General features: G+C 35.0%; 1 protein-coding gene across 6 annotated transcripts in view; it reads left to right on the top strand.

The window, feature by feature from the left end:
* shn (schnurri) overlaps positions 1 to 13482 on the top strand; it is a 283143-nt gene that overhangs the window by 180626 nt on the left and 89035 nt on the right. The window contains exons 1-3 of one of the 6 annotated variants that reach the window (XM_067774072.1): positions 101 to 157; positions 2945 to 3571; positions 4640 to 4863. The exons of 4 other annotated variants lie outside the window; for them this stretch is intronic. The gene's annotated coding sequence lies outside the window, so the exon portion shown is untranslated. Of the gene's footprint in view, positions 1 to 100; positions 158 to 2944; positions 4864 to 13482 lie in introns of those variants that run through there. One more of the 6 variants, XM_067774071.1, reaches the window with a different exon arrangement.

Below are 13482 nucleotides of genomic sequence, written 5' to 3'. Positions count from 1 at the left end.
TCAACGTTGCATTATTTAAGCGCAGTTGTAATTTCTTGTTAATGTAATTCTGATGTTTGTTGTGTTCTACAATTTCTCTGTTCTTGCAAATTTTGTCAGTTCGATTAAAAGAAGATTTTTTATTAGCGGTGGTTACTTAATGCCGTGATTGTGTAAGGTATTTTCCAAACCTTTTTTTTTCTGTGTAAACACAGATTTATACCTGTCATTTAAATGTTTCTTTCTGTGTTCTAAGATTACTGCGATATCAAGATGCAGGCAAGATTGAGCTAGGTTGAACCGGCCGGTCAAAAAGACCTAACATAGAATGTGTCCATAGTGTAAGATTGAGCTAATTCTGGTTTTTATGTGAGTAGGAAATACATATGTAAGGACGTATGCGATATGTTACATGTATGTCAGTTTCCTGTGTAGTCTCAAGTGTGTATGTCCGTTGTAAGCAAAAAAAATCCAACATCTATCTTATAAGACCGATCGCGCGCTACGCGATCATTCGACGACTTTGATTATGCGTATTTTTTTATATAAAAACGAAATTGCCTAAAAAAAAAAATTAAAAATGCAATATAATCGCATACATTTCACTCCGATTCAACCAATGAGCATCTGTTGCATTTCGCAGACAATCAAAGGAACCATAAAAAAAAAATGTAAGATCGTCATCATTGGCGCTCAAACGACGAAACGACGACGTCGTACAAGTCAAGTGGTGATTTAAATTGTATGGTGTAAAGAATCTGCGCTAAATAAGGGGATACAAAGAAGACATGCATACTTCCTTAAATTGATATGTATGATATACAAACACTGAGATGATGTTACTGAAGGCAGGCGTACATCGCATTGCTAACACCGTTTGCATTATCTGTTGGGTTTCACTATCACTACTGCCTTGCTCTTGGCTGCTTGCCTCTTCATCTATTCGCTCATGATGTCACGTTCAATTAACCCTCTCTCGTTCAGTTCACTGGCCGAATGACGGGCAGTCGTGTCTGTCCATTTGTCTGCTGTTTTTTTCATAAAAATATGAAAAGGTGTTCTTTGGGTTATTGTCTCCAATGCTTGGGTTCCATAACGTACTCGTACTAGCAATTCACAAATGCCTACTTGCTACGTCATAGCCAGATAATTTAGCTGGGTACTTTTTATACCAGCTATTGCAAGTATAGCTTTCTTTTTTATATATCTGAAGCTTTATTACGAAGACGATTCTGGTCGAGTTCCACAGAGTGCAACGGAAACACACAAGCAGTCTAAATACCAATACACCTGGTTTTTGGTGGCATCGATGTGTAGCAATGGAAATATTTACTTTCTAAATAAATTACTCCAAAGGTCGTCCCATTTCATGTTACCATCGTCCCTGCTCCGGCGCCATATATCAAAACGAGTACGATAAGAAACTTTTGAATGATGATTTTTACAACTGTGAGGGAACTTCCATTTCACTCCCCAACTCAGTACCGAAAAAGTGTTCGTTGCTAAGAGCTGGAATGGCATTGACGTGGTGTGCAAATGAACAAAGTCGTTCACACCTTTCAACCTATACTGTTTGTGAACATTCTCGACTTACTTGCACATAACTATTTTACAGTTTACCCTGTGCCTTAAATCACAATATGGCACAGGAGCACGACAAACATAGAGCAGTCGAGCAAGAAGCGGCAAATAACAGCTGCGAAGTAACAGCTGACAACCAACAGAGCAAAACAAATACTTTGCCTGTTTATCGCTCGAAAATTGTCGGTATATAAAAATAGTGAATTTTCTGTTGTCATATCAACCGTCGCAAGTACGCCGATGACAGTTAATATCTTCAAGATATATCACTTCTCCCGCTAGCTAGCTGCGCGAAGCACGATTGGCTGAAACCTTTTAAGCTAACCCAATCGTCGCCTAGTTAAGCAAAGAAGTATCGCTATCTTAAGACTACAGGACCCCTTTCCCTCAGCTCTGGCTCATGCGGTTTGCCTATAGTTTTCACTTCCTCATAGCCTATAGTTCGGCCTACGATGTTCCAGTTTGTACAGCTCCGGTTTCCGTTTTGTCACATTTCATATATCCATTCCACCTCTCAGCTGGTGCCGTCCTGATACTTGCCGTCTCAGTTCATCGGCCACTGCCGAGATCGTTTGTTAACTGTTACAGACCACCGGTCATCCCATCAGATCAAGTTTTTCGACACCTTTTTTTTCTTACTCAGTGGAGGTGGACCCCTTTCCCTTCTTCCTAATACCGGTATCGATAGGAAGCACATAACATAACTTAGTCTTCAAAGCCTTTTGTCTTTTATTTGTTGCACATGGGCGACCACTATGAATTTTTATGAATTTTCCGAAGAACTTTTCTCTTGAATATTATTGAGCGTGATTTTTGTTCGGTTGTTGTTGTGTTTCCCCTAACAACATGCAGCATTTTTTATGCATAACTAAAAATTTCATGATTTTAGGCCACCTGATTTCATTTAGGCAATTTTTACAAAATGGGCATGCCATAGCAGTTTTTAAAAATGATATACCCCTACCCTGCTACTGGCTATATCTTGATTGTTTCCAATTGATTTTTGTTGTTTTTTTTATCACAAGTGTCTTTTTTATCTTTCGCTGATAGTTTTCTGCTTTTTTTTACTTTGTAGTGGAATCGCTGTTATACTTCCTCTGGCTACACATTGGCTACACATTGTTATTGTGATTGTAACCAACGACGATATATTCATTTTATCAGTTGACTTGTGCGGTGTGTTGGCGGCAGCGGGGCGAACTACCTACCAGTGCTACATTCATGTATATAGCAGTGTGTGTGATGTAAGCCTGTATGTGTGTATAAAGTATCTGTGTGTTATTTATGGTTAGGCAGTCGATAGTGCTGTGGCGTCGACGTCTAAATTCTCCGATCACTATGTGCATTCGTTGTTTTTGATGTGATTCAAATAGAAATATTTTAGTTTAAGCGAAACGTTGCATCCGTCAAGATCGGCGCGCGATCGTTAGTGAATAAAAATGAAATAACAAAGAGTGAACAAAAAACAACGAAAAGAAGAGAGTGTGAAATAAATACAATTGTATGGGTTTAATTTGTGTATTAATAAAATTAAGAATTTAATGCTTTAACAAAAGAGTAATCATGAATTTAGATCGTTACGAAAAATAAAATATGTGAGAATTTATAAAAAAAATATTAAATTTTTTAAAACTACCTACATTAAAAGAATTCATAGAATACTATTAAAACGAAGCTGTGAAAGTGCTCTATTTTTGAAAAACATGAATAACAAGTTTAAAAAATATGTACAATTTTCATTCATAAATTTTAATATTCGTAAATCAGCAACAAAATAATGCAGCCGCCTTGAAGTGCAATTTTACGGTGTGATATCATTACAATAGTGTGAGGCAATAAAAAATATTTGTAGCCCAAATGTGTTGACTGACACGATCAAGGATCGCAATCAGCAGTCAAATAAGTAAATAAAAAAAAAGAATGCAAAACACAGTTTATTTGTATGTCTGAAGTGTATGTATTCGTGAAAGAACGCAAATAGCTACAAAAATCCTTATATGCAAATATTTATGTAAGTGATCTACGAAAGTGAACCTCACTACTTCTTCTTCTGAAACAATTCACAAAGCATACTTAAAACAGCAGACCAAAATTCGTTCCAGCTCCAAACATAACATAGAGTGAAGTGCAAGGCATAACTGTGTCGCCTCATTTAATTGAGTTCCACGAATTCACTGTGAGAATTCTACAAAAACAAAAGCTTGGAAGTACGAGATACCAAGCAATAATATTAAAACAAGAACAACGAAACAAGTACATAAAAGCAGCAAAAACAAAAATAAACATTCGTAAGATACTTGAAAAAGAAAAGGTCGAGGAATACCCTGCCGATATATACAAATATACAAACTGATCATGCTTATATGTGTGTGTTGTGCATGCGAGTTTGTGTGCAAACACACTTAAGATACCAATAAAGTCGACGACGTAGACCAAAACGTCAGAGCACTGGCGACACATTGTCCGACGTTCAAGTACCCAAAAAGACGACACACAGCGGCAATAAGAGCAACACAGTATGTGTGTGCCTGCCTCCAGGAAGCAAAAACAAAATGCAACAACAACAAGAGAAACAACAGCAATGCCATAAATGCTAAGCGGCATAGAAGTCAATAATAAACAAGCGCCGTATATCTATGAATGTTTGAAAGTAGTAGACAAACCAATAAAAATAAAATATGTAGAAGATACTCAGCTACATACCAACATACATTCAAATACATACATATGTGTGTATCACAAGACTGTGCAAAAGACAAAGTCACAAGCTGTGCCCGCACTGTAAAGCAAGGCAAGATCACAAAAACCTGACAGGATCTGTTGATCACCAAACAAGAAACAATAGTTGCACGGCACAAATTTAGTTGTTGTTGTAATTGTTCTAGTCTTTCTCGCCAAACAGCATGAAATATTAAATAGACGGCGCCAACATACCTGCCAATAATTTCTATAGATGGTGGCTTGTCTATCTCTGTACTGATCAGTTCCTGCCATCATATTCGCCTGAACGTCGCCGCGTCGCGCCAGTTACCGTTGTTTGAGATGCGTGAATAAATCCAAATGCCTAAATTATACACAGCTCGAACGCGGTGTCAAGGTATTGAAGTCAGAAGCACATGAACCCAGATTTATCCAGTTGCAACGCGAAGATGTTTTTGGCGTTCGTTTGAATTGTGGAAATTGTAAAACAAACAAAATTCGAATACCGCAGGCAGTGAAAAAATAAATTTAAGATCCTATGGAGCGGAAATTATGAAGCGCAAATTAGATGTGAATATGAGTCGTGATATTTAAAAGCAACGTGTAAGTACATAAATATATGGAGTAATTTACGATATTCATTTGGAGTAATAATCTGTATACACAGCATAGCCTTATAGTAGGCTACTGCGTCTAGGATCTATTACCTGAAAATATATGTTTTCTTACCAGGATAACAAAAAAATAAATGAATAAATAAAATTATTATCCATCCTTCTAAAAAGAATACTAGTTCTGAAAAAGTCAAAGCTAAATCATATGAGCACAATACTACAACTTTTCAAATTGTATTTTAGAAATGCACAAATGAATTTCAACAAAACTTAATTTTAATTCAGAAAAGCTGAAATGTTATTCTAATAAAAGCAGACAGCCAAACTGTTAGTTCTTTCATAAAAATAGTCCTTAAAAATATATTATTTGTGGACTTTTAACAATTTAGCGGACAGAACTTACTAAGGGTAGATTAAAAGGTCGGGCCAATAACTATGGAATGACCCATCCAAATGAAACGAATTGTTTGTCTTTGATATAGAATCATTTTGTTTCAATTGCTTTTAGTTTTTCTATGAAGAATTTTTGGTATTATTAACAAATATTATGAAGAGGGCATACAGGATTCAAATCCATTCGTTTCATTCAGATCAACCGTTCAGCAAGTATAGGGCCGAACTTTTATTTTCGGACTTATAGAATAAGAGTTCGGATTTTAATTTTACTTGTGAACTTTTTTGAAAATGGTCCGAAATATAAAAAGGGTGCATGATTCAGCTATTTCGACCCCAAAAATAAAAATAACTATTAAAATGGGTCCCTGAAAAAAAATTCAGAAAAAGCCAAATTTATTTAATAATCTGACAAATTAATTTCAGAAAAGATGAAATATATTAGAGATATTTTTAGATATTCCAATTGTATATCAGAAAAACTCAAATGCATTTCAGAAAACTTAATTTTTCTTTAACAAAAGCTGAGATATAATTCGGTAAAACTGATATATTTGTCAGAAGGGCAAAAAAGCATGTCAGGAAAAAACTAAAATATTTCAGAATATGCAAAATGAGTTTCAGAAAAGATCAAATGTATCTATAAAAAAATTAAATGGTTTTTAGATATTCCAATTGTATGTTGGGTTAATTTTATGAACTTAAAGGCCGTAGGTAAAATAAAACTAAATGTATAAGGCTATAAAAATTACTAAAATTTCCAATTGTATATCAAAAAAAATCAAACGCATTTCAGAGAAAAAATACAAGGAGCGATAACCTCGGACGGAATTTAGACTTAAATTTTATTTGAAAAAAGGTCGGATATGTTTCAGAGAAAGCAGCTACGTCTTTTCGAACAGTACTTTCGAAATCATCAATTTGATTTTAGAAAGCAAAAGCTTTTTTGTTAACAGGGGACTGCTTTTAAATGTATGAAAACATTTATTTGAAGCAATTTTTAATTTGTAATTTTATTAAATAATTTGGGAAAAATTTAAACAAACTTAGACTTTCTTGTTATCATTTGGACTTTTGAATAATCAAACCTTTAGAAAGTAACAAAGAAACATTTACAAGTATAAACTGAGCACACCATTAAACAAACATACATAAATATGTAAAACTGAGCCCGAGTTTACAAAGCTTCTCATTAGCAACGAAGAAGAACTTTACAAAAGCAAATCTACATGGGACACAAATTAATATAAAGACAAAATGTCTCAATTGGGTTGTTAGTGTAGAAATGAGAAAAACTGAATTAAGCATGAAAACAAATACCAGCAGGATAGCCTGGTGGTTAAAGGCAACTGCAGTTTCACCATGTGATTCACGGTTCGAATCCCGGTGAAACCTTTGATAACATTACAAAATTGCCTGATGATGATTACGTTGGCGGTTTTCGAAATGGTTCCATCGCAATATGCCAGTAAATGTTTCTTTTTTTTTTCAGTTTCTCTTAGAAAACATAATAATTGAAATTCAATTATTATAAGCCGGTGTTAAGCTCATGAATTCTTAAATATAAGTATAAACTGAACACACCATTAAACAAACATATATAAATAATGTAAATAATGTTATATATAAGATTGGCGTATCACAGTGTTTGTTGTTCAACTCCTTCGAAATTGGCCCGACCAATTCTCATGAAATGTGACTAGAACTGAACCTGGGCAAGGGAATAAGAGAGGAGAGAAATAAATTGAAGTACCGGGAAGAAAAACGAGGGAGGGAGAAAGAGACTTTTTAAGATTCATCCGCCAATTTTCATTGGTTACTCAGATAGACTTGAATTAAATCTTTTTTTAATTTCAAAGAACGATTTCAACATAACTTCAGAGTATGTACTACATACATATATAGCAGTTTTTTTGTAGTTCTAAAAATTTTTATCTTGCCCAAGAAAAAAAAAAACAAATTTTTTGGAATTTTAACATATACTCATATGGTCATTAAAATAGGTACTCCCATGTGAGTACTAATAATTCATAATTTTTTAAGCGAATAGTAATAGATTTTCAATTCTGTTATGTTTTTATTTTCAGACTAATAAGACAAATGGAAATAATGACTCAAAAATATTTTGAAGTTTACACTATTGTTAATATAAACAAAAATGATATTTTAATGTGGCCATTCAAATACATGCATTAGGTACTAAATAGGTTTAATAATAGTTTTACAAAACTTAATGAATTTATTTTAAAAATATGTTTTCAGCCTCCAAGCTTGATCAATAACCACTGTGTCCACTGTTATTATCAATGACATTTTGCATTCAGTTCGGCATAGAGCTGATTATCCTGCGGTAGTTCTCTATGGGAGTGGAATACCAGATCTCTTTAACTTTTTGCCATAACTCCGTCTTGTTTTTGAATGCTTCTTTCCCGACTCGCCTCTTTAAGTCTCCCCCAAAGGTGACTGGGTTGGCCAATCCAAACCACTTAGATTATTTTGGGAAAACCAGTCACGTACAAGCCTTTAGTAGTGTTTAGGGTCATTGTCTTGCATAAAAAGCCATCGAAGTAGCATGTTTTCTTCAGCAAAGGGCAACATCACATCTTGTAGTATATTCCTGTACATAAACTTTTCCATTGTATCCGATATTAGGTGGATAGGACCTACACCGTACCAATAGAAGCAACCCCAAATCATTATCTTGCCGTCAGCGTGCTTAACTGTTTTTTTCGTGTAACTACCACGCTGAGAATTATTTTCCTTTAGGACGCTTTACATTCCGACCAGCATTGTTTCCGAATAAATTTATTTTTGTTTAATCGCTCCAAAGAATATTATACCATTTTTTAATACCCTCTAATCCACACCATGTGCTGTGCCCTTGAGCAAAAGATTTACACTTTTCGAGGCACTCTGCCTGGTAAGTTCCTGCTGCACAATCGACGGCGTACAATTCTGGCTGATATTGCATTATAATTTCTGCTGCAATAGCCTTTGACGTCATAAAAGGATCCCGCTTGGCAAGAGTTACAATTAAATTGTGAGACCTATTTTCTTTTTACCACCTCTTCGTTCCGTCGATTTTATAGGCTTAAGGGCATTTACAACAAAATTGTTAGACCTTCCTAGTGATTCAGCGATAAATTTATGAGATTTATTCTGTTTTCGAAGGTTGAGAACAAGTCTTCGCTCCTCAATGCCGAGCACAGCCCATCATTTAGAGAGCTGTACACGGGTTTTTATTAATTTTTCTTTATTGAACATCGCATTCAATATTTTCCGCTTACTTAGTTAAAAGCAAAATTTATACACAAATTACCTATTTTAGTCGCCAAGCTAAATTACACTTTATGAAAACAAACGGCTCTATGAGGTATAACGCAATTTATTATAACGGTGCTTGCAATATACCATGAAGCAAAGTTGCCACATGTGAAAAAAGAAAAGTTTCAAAAATGCCCTTAAACTTACGCGAGCAATCGTTTTAAAAGCACTCACTTATTTTAATGACCATATGTGTATATTGTCGGCTTAGAGTAAGAACCTGCTAAGTACCAATTGTTCAAAAAAATTACTTTTTATGCAGTTTGGTAGACAATGAGGTAATTCATCAAAACTTTATGATGAGCACACTTAGCAGGTTTGCACTCTAAGCTGACGATATTTGAAAAGTTTTTAAAAATAAAATTTCAAGATACAACTTTGAGTCACTGCATCAAAAAAATAAGACTCATAAGTGGAAACATATGATTAGACATAATTTGTTTCCCCTTTCAAGTCAAAGTCAAATCTCCTTCTGAAAATGGTGTGAAACCTCAAAACAAATTCAGACCCCAGACAGTGCTAAACAACCGAAAAAATATAAACTAACTAAAAGCCAGACATGAGACCGATTCATAGACACAGGCCAGGCACTCAAGCCGCAGACATAAGACGCCAAACAAATTCAAAAATATAAAAAAATACAAAAAACAGTCAGACTGATAAAGAAACACACATGTGTAGCAGCCAGCATAATAAAATATGTTAACAAAAACAACAACACCAACGTATCAAGAATCAAAAACTAGAGCAACATCAATAGTAACAAAAAAACATCTTTAATTTACACATTAACTAAATATTAACTTAAAATAGAAATATACAAATATACATACATACATATGTATATATGCATAAACAACAAAAAACAATTCATTGACCAATTAACATGAAAAGGTCATTTTTATTAGGAAACCAATAAGAGAGGCGTATAGTGCGCCGCATATGCATACTATATGTACATATATATACGGGGGGCATAAGTACGTATGTACATTTATTTGTCCGCATTTGAAATATTCAGAGTTGATTGCACGCTCCGTTCTAGTTATACTCAGCTGAGCAGAGCTCACAGAGTATACCTATTAATTTTGTTCGGATAACGGTACCCTAACGGCCTCGTACTAATCGAGATAGATATAAACTTCTATATATCAAAATGGTCTGAGCGAAAAAAGAAATTCATTTAGCCATGTCCGTTTGTCCGTCCGCCCGTAAACACGATAACTTGAGTAAATTTTGAGTTATCTTAATGAAATTTGGCATGTATGTTCCTGGGCACTCACCTCAGATCGCTATTTAAAATGTACGGAATCGGAATATGACCACGCTCACTTTTTCGATATCAAAAGTTTCGAAAAACCGAAAAAGTGCGATGATTCATTTCCAAAGACGGATAAAGCGATGAAACTTGGTAGGTTAGTTGAACTTATAACGCAGAATAGAAAATTTTGGACAATGGGCGTGGCACCGCCCACCTTTAAAATAAGGTAATTTAAAAGTTTTGCAAGCTCTAATTTGGAAATCGTTGAAGATATCATGGTGAAATTTGGTAGGAAAGTTACTCCTATTACTATATGTGTTCTAAATAGAAATTAGCAAAAGCCGTGGGTTTGCACCCCGGGCAAAGCAACATCAAAAAATTTTAGAAATAAGTTTTTTAAATTAGACGAAAATTTTTCTAAGCGGGGTCGCCCCTCGGCAGTGTTTGGCAAGCGCTCCGGGTGTATTTCTGCCATGAAAAGCTCTCAGTGAAAACTCATCTGCCTTGCAGATGCCGCTCGGAGTCGGCATAAAACATGTAGGTCCCGTCCGGCCAATTTGTAGTGAAAATCAAGAGGAGCACGACGCAAATTGGAAGAGAAGCTCGGCCTTAGATCTCTTCGGAGGTTATCGCGCCTTACATTTATTTTATTTTTTATTTTAAAAGCGGATGACGAACACGCCCACTTAAAAAAACAAAAATGTAAGTCAAATTTTAACAAAAAATTGAATATCTTTACAGTATATAAGTAAATTATGTCAGCATTCGACTCCAACATTTGTCTCCAAAGCTCTCAGCTGACTATGTAATGTTCGGTCACACCCGAACTTAGCCTTCCTTACTTGTTTTAATGCTTTTTTTTAGATTTTTATTTTTGACCCACAATGCGTTAAGTCAATGCCTTGCTTTCTTGTTTTAATATGTGAATTCGAATGTGCATTACATTGTTTGGGTCTTTACGTGCATACATAAAATCATATATACATACATACATATATACATAGATAGTACTTAAATACATAAGTAGAATGTACTTTTATATAACACACGTAAATTTTTGAGGCACGTCTTTTACAATTAAAATAAGTAAAGGTGTCTAAGTTCGGGTGTAACCGAACATTATATACTCAGCGTGAGCTTCAATTGTACATTTCATTTCAGATAAATTACTTTTCTACATAACACGTGGCACCGCCCGTTTAAACAAAAAATGTCTCCCCATTTCCTCTTACAATAAATTTGATAAGTGAAATATCATTAACTCAAAACTATTTTTTGCTAAGTTATAGCTTATTATTATAGTCTACGACCCTTTTAAAATTGTTTTATATCTAAGTTTCCGTGGTCTTTAACCGATCCCGTCCATTTTTACTAGAAATATTTTCTGCTATAAGGAAAATATGGGTACACAATTTCATTACGATATGTTAATTTTTCTTCGAGTTATGGCCCCGAAACATAGAAAATTGCTTAGTCATATAAAGGGCGGTACCACGCCCACCTTTTTAAATTTAAAGTTTTTCCTATTTATTGTTATAAATCCACTTGGGAATGAAATACCACTGATATAAAGCTCTTTATTGCAAAGATATAGCCTATTTTATTCATCCACCACCCTTTTAAAAATCTTTTATATAAAAGTGGGCGTGGTCCTTAATCGATTTCGTTAATTTTTCTTCAAAGCATTCCTTATAGTAAAGGCAACCTCTCCGCCGAATTTTGTTACGGTTTTTGATTTATGATTAATAATATTTGTAAAATTTATTTTATCACAAGTGGGCGGTGCCACGCCCATTTTAAAAATTGTTTTAAAATTTTTCTCAGGAGTCTCAAAATGAGTCCACATGTCAAATTTCAACATTGTAGGTGTATTATTTACTAAATAATCAGGTTTTTTGTGTTTTCCAAAAACTTAATATATAAAAAACACGTGTCACTATGTTTGAGGCCAATGGACTCCTAAACTACTGAACCGATTTTGAATTTTTTTTGCACCCCGTGTGTAGATTGGTCTAACCTGAAATATAGTAGAGCTTATATCTCAGTTTATAGTCGGAATATTATTTTATTGCAATTTTTTTATTTGTTTATACGTAATAATAAAATGTTACGTATACGCACCGGCACTCACATTTACAGGGGTGCGGATATACCCTAGTAATTGGTTGGTGTTTAATTAAACAACGTGCTTATCAATAAAAAATATTACAGCGAATGATATAACGTATAACACATCACCAGGCCCGCGATTTAGAGGTACTATGAAATTTTTTTTTTTTTAATTCAGGAGAGTCTTTAGTTGTTCCATGTGCAATTTTTAAGCCGAATTTCAAAAGCAACGAAAATCTGCATTTCGTTTTAATAGTAAAGTGAATTGTGAAAAATAAAAATCTATATATATAACAAGTAAGGAAGGTTAAGTTCGGGTGTAACCGAACATTACATACTCAGTTGAGAGCTATGGTGACAACATAAGGGAAAATAACCATGTAGGAAAATGAACCGAGGGAAATCCTGGAATGTGTTTGTATGACATGTGTATCAAATGAAAGGCATTAAAGAGTATTTTATGAGGGAGTGGGCCATAGTTCTATAGGTGGACGCCATTTAGGGATATAACCATAAAGGTGGATCAGGGTTGACTCTAGAATGCGTTTGTACGATATGGGTATCAAAGGAAAGGTGTTAATGAGTATTTTAAAAGGGAGTAATCCTTAGTTCCATAGGTGGACGCCGTTTCGAGATATCGCCACAAAGGTGGACCAGGGGTGACCCTAGAATTTGTTTGTACAATATGGGCAACAAACGAATGGTGTTAATGAAGATTTTAAACGGGAGTGGGCCTTAGTTCTATAGGTGGATGCCGTTTCGAAATATCGCCATAAAGGTGGACCAGGGGTGACTCTAGAATGTGTTTGTACGATATGGGTATCAAATTAAAGGTATTAATGAGGGTTTTAAAAGGGAGTGGTGGTTGTTGTATAGGTGGTCGCCTTTTCGAGATATCACCATAAAGGTGGACCATGGGTGACTCTAGAATGCGCTTGTACGATATGGGTATCAAATGAAGGGTGTTAATGAGTATTTTAAAAGGGAGTAATCATTAGTTCCATAGGTGGACGCCGTTTCGAGATATCGCCATAAAGGTGGACCAGGGGAGACCCTAGAATTTGTTTGTACAATATGGATATCAAAAGAAAGGTGTTAATGAGTATTTTAAAAGGGAGTAATCCTTAGTTCCATAGGTGGACGCCGTTTCGAGATATCGCCATAAAGGTGGACCAGGGGTGACCCTAGAATTGGTTTGTACAATATGGGCATCAAACGAAAGGTGTTAATGAGTATTTTAAAAGGGAGTGGGCCTTAGTTCTATAGGTGGACGTCGTTTCGAAATATCGCCATAAAGGTGGACCAGGGGTGACTCTAGAATCTGTTTGTACGATATGGGTATCAAGTTAAAGGTATTAATGAGGGTTTTAAAAGGGAGTGGTGGTTGTTGTATAGGTGGTCGCATTTTCGAGATATCGCCATAAAGGTGGACCAGGGGTGACCCTAGAATTTGTTTGTACAATATGGGTATCAAAAGAAAGGTGTTAATAAGTATTTTAAAAGGGAGTAATCCTTAGTTCC

The sequence above is a fragment of the Eurosta solidaginis genome, chromosome 3, assembly GCF_040869045.1.
Source record: "Eurosta solidaginis isolate ZX-2024a chromosome 3, ASM4086904v1, whole genome shotgun sequence".
Classification (NCBI taxonomy): domain Eukaryota; kingdom Metazoa; phylum Arthropoda; class Insecta; order Diptera; family Tephritidae; genus Eurosta; species Eurosta solidaginis.
The sequence above is the reverse complement of the archived record's forward strand: the minus strand, read 5'-3'. Positions and strand labels throughout refer to the sequence as shown.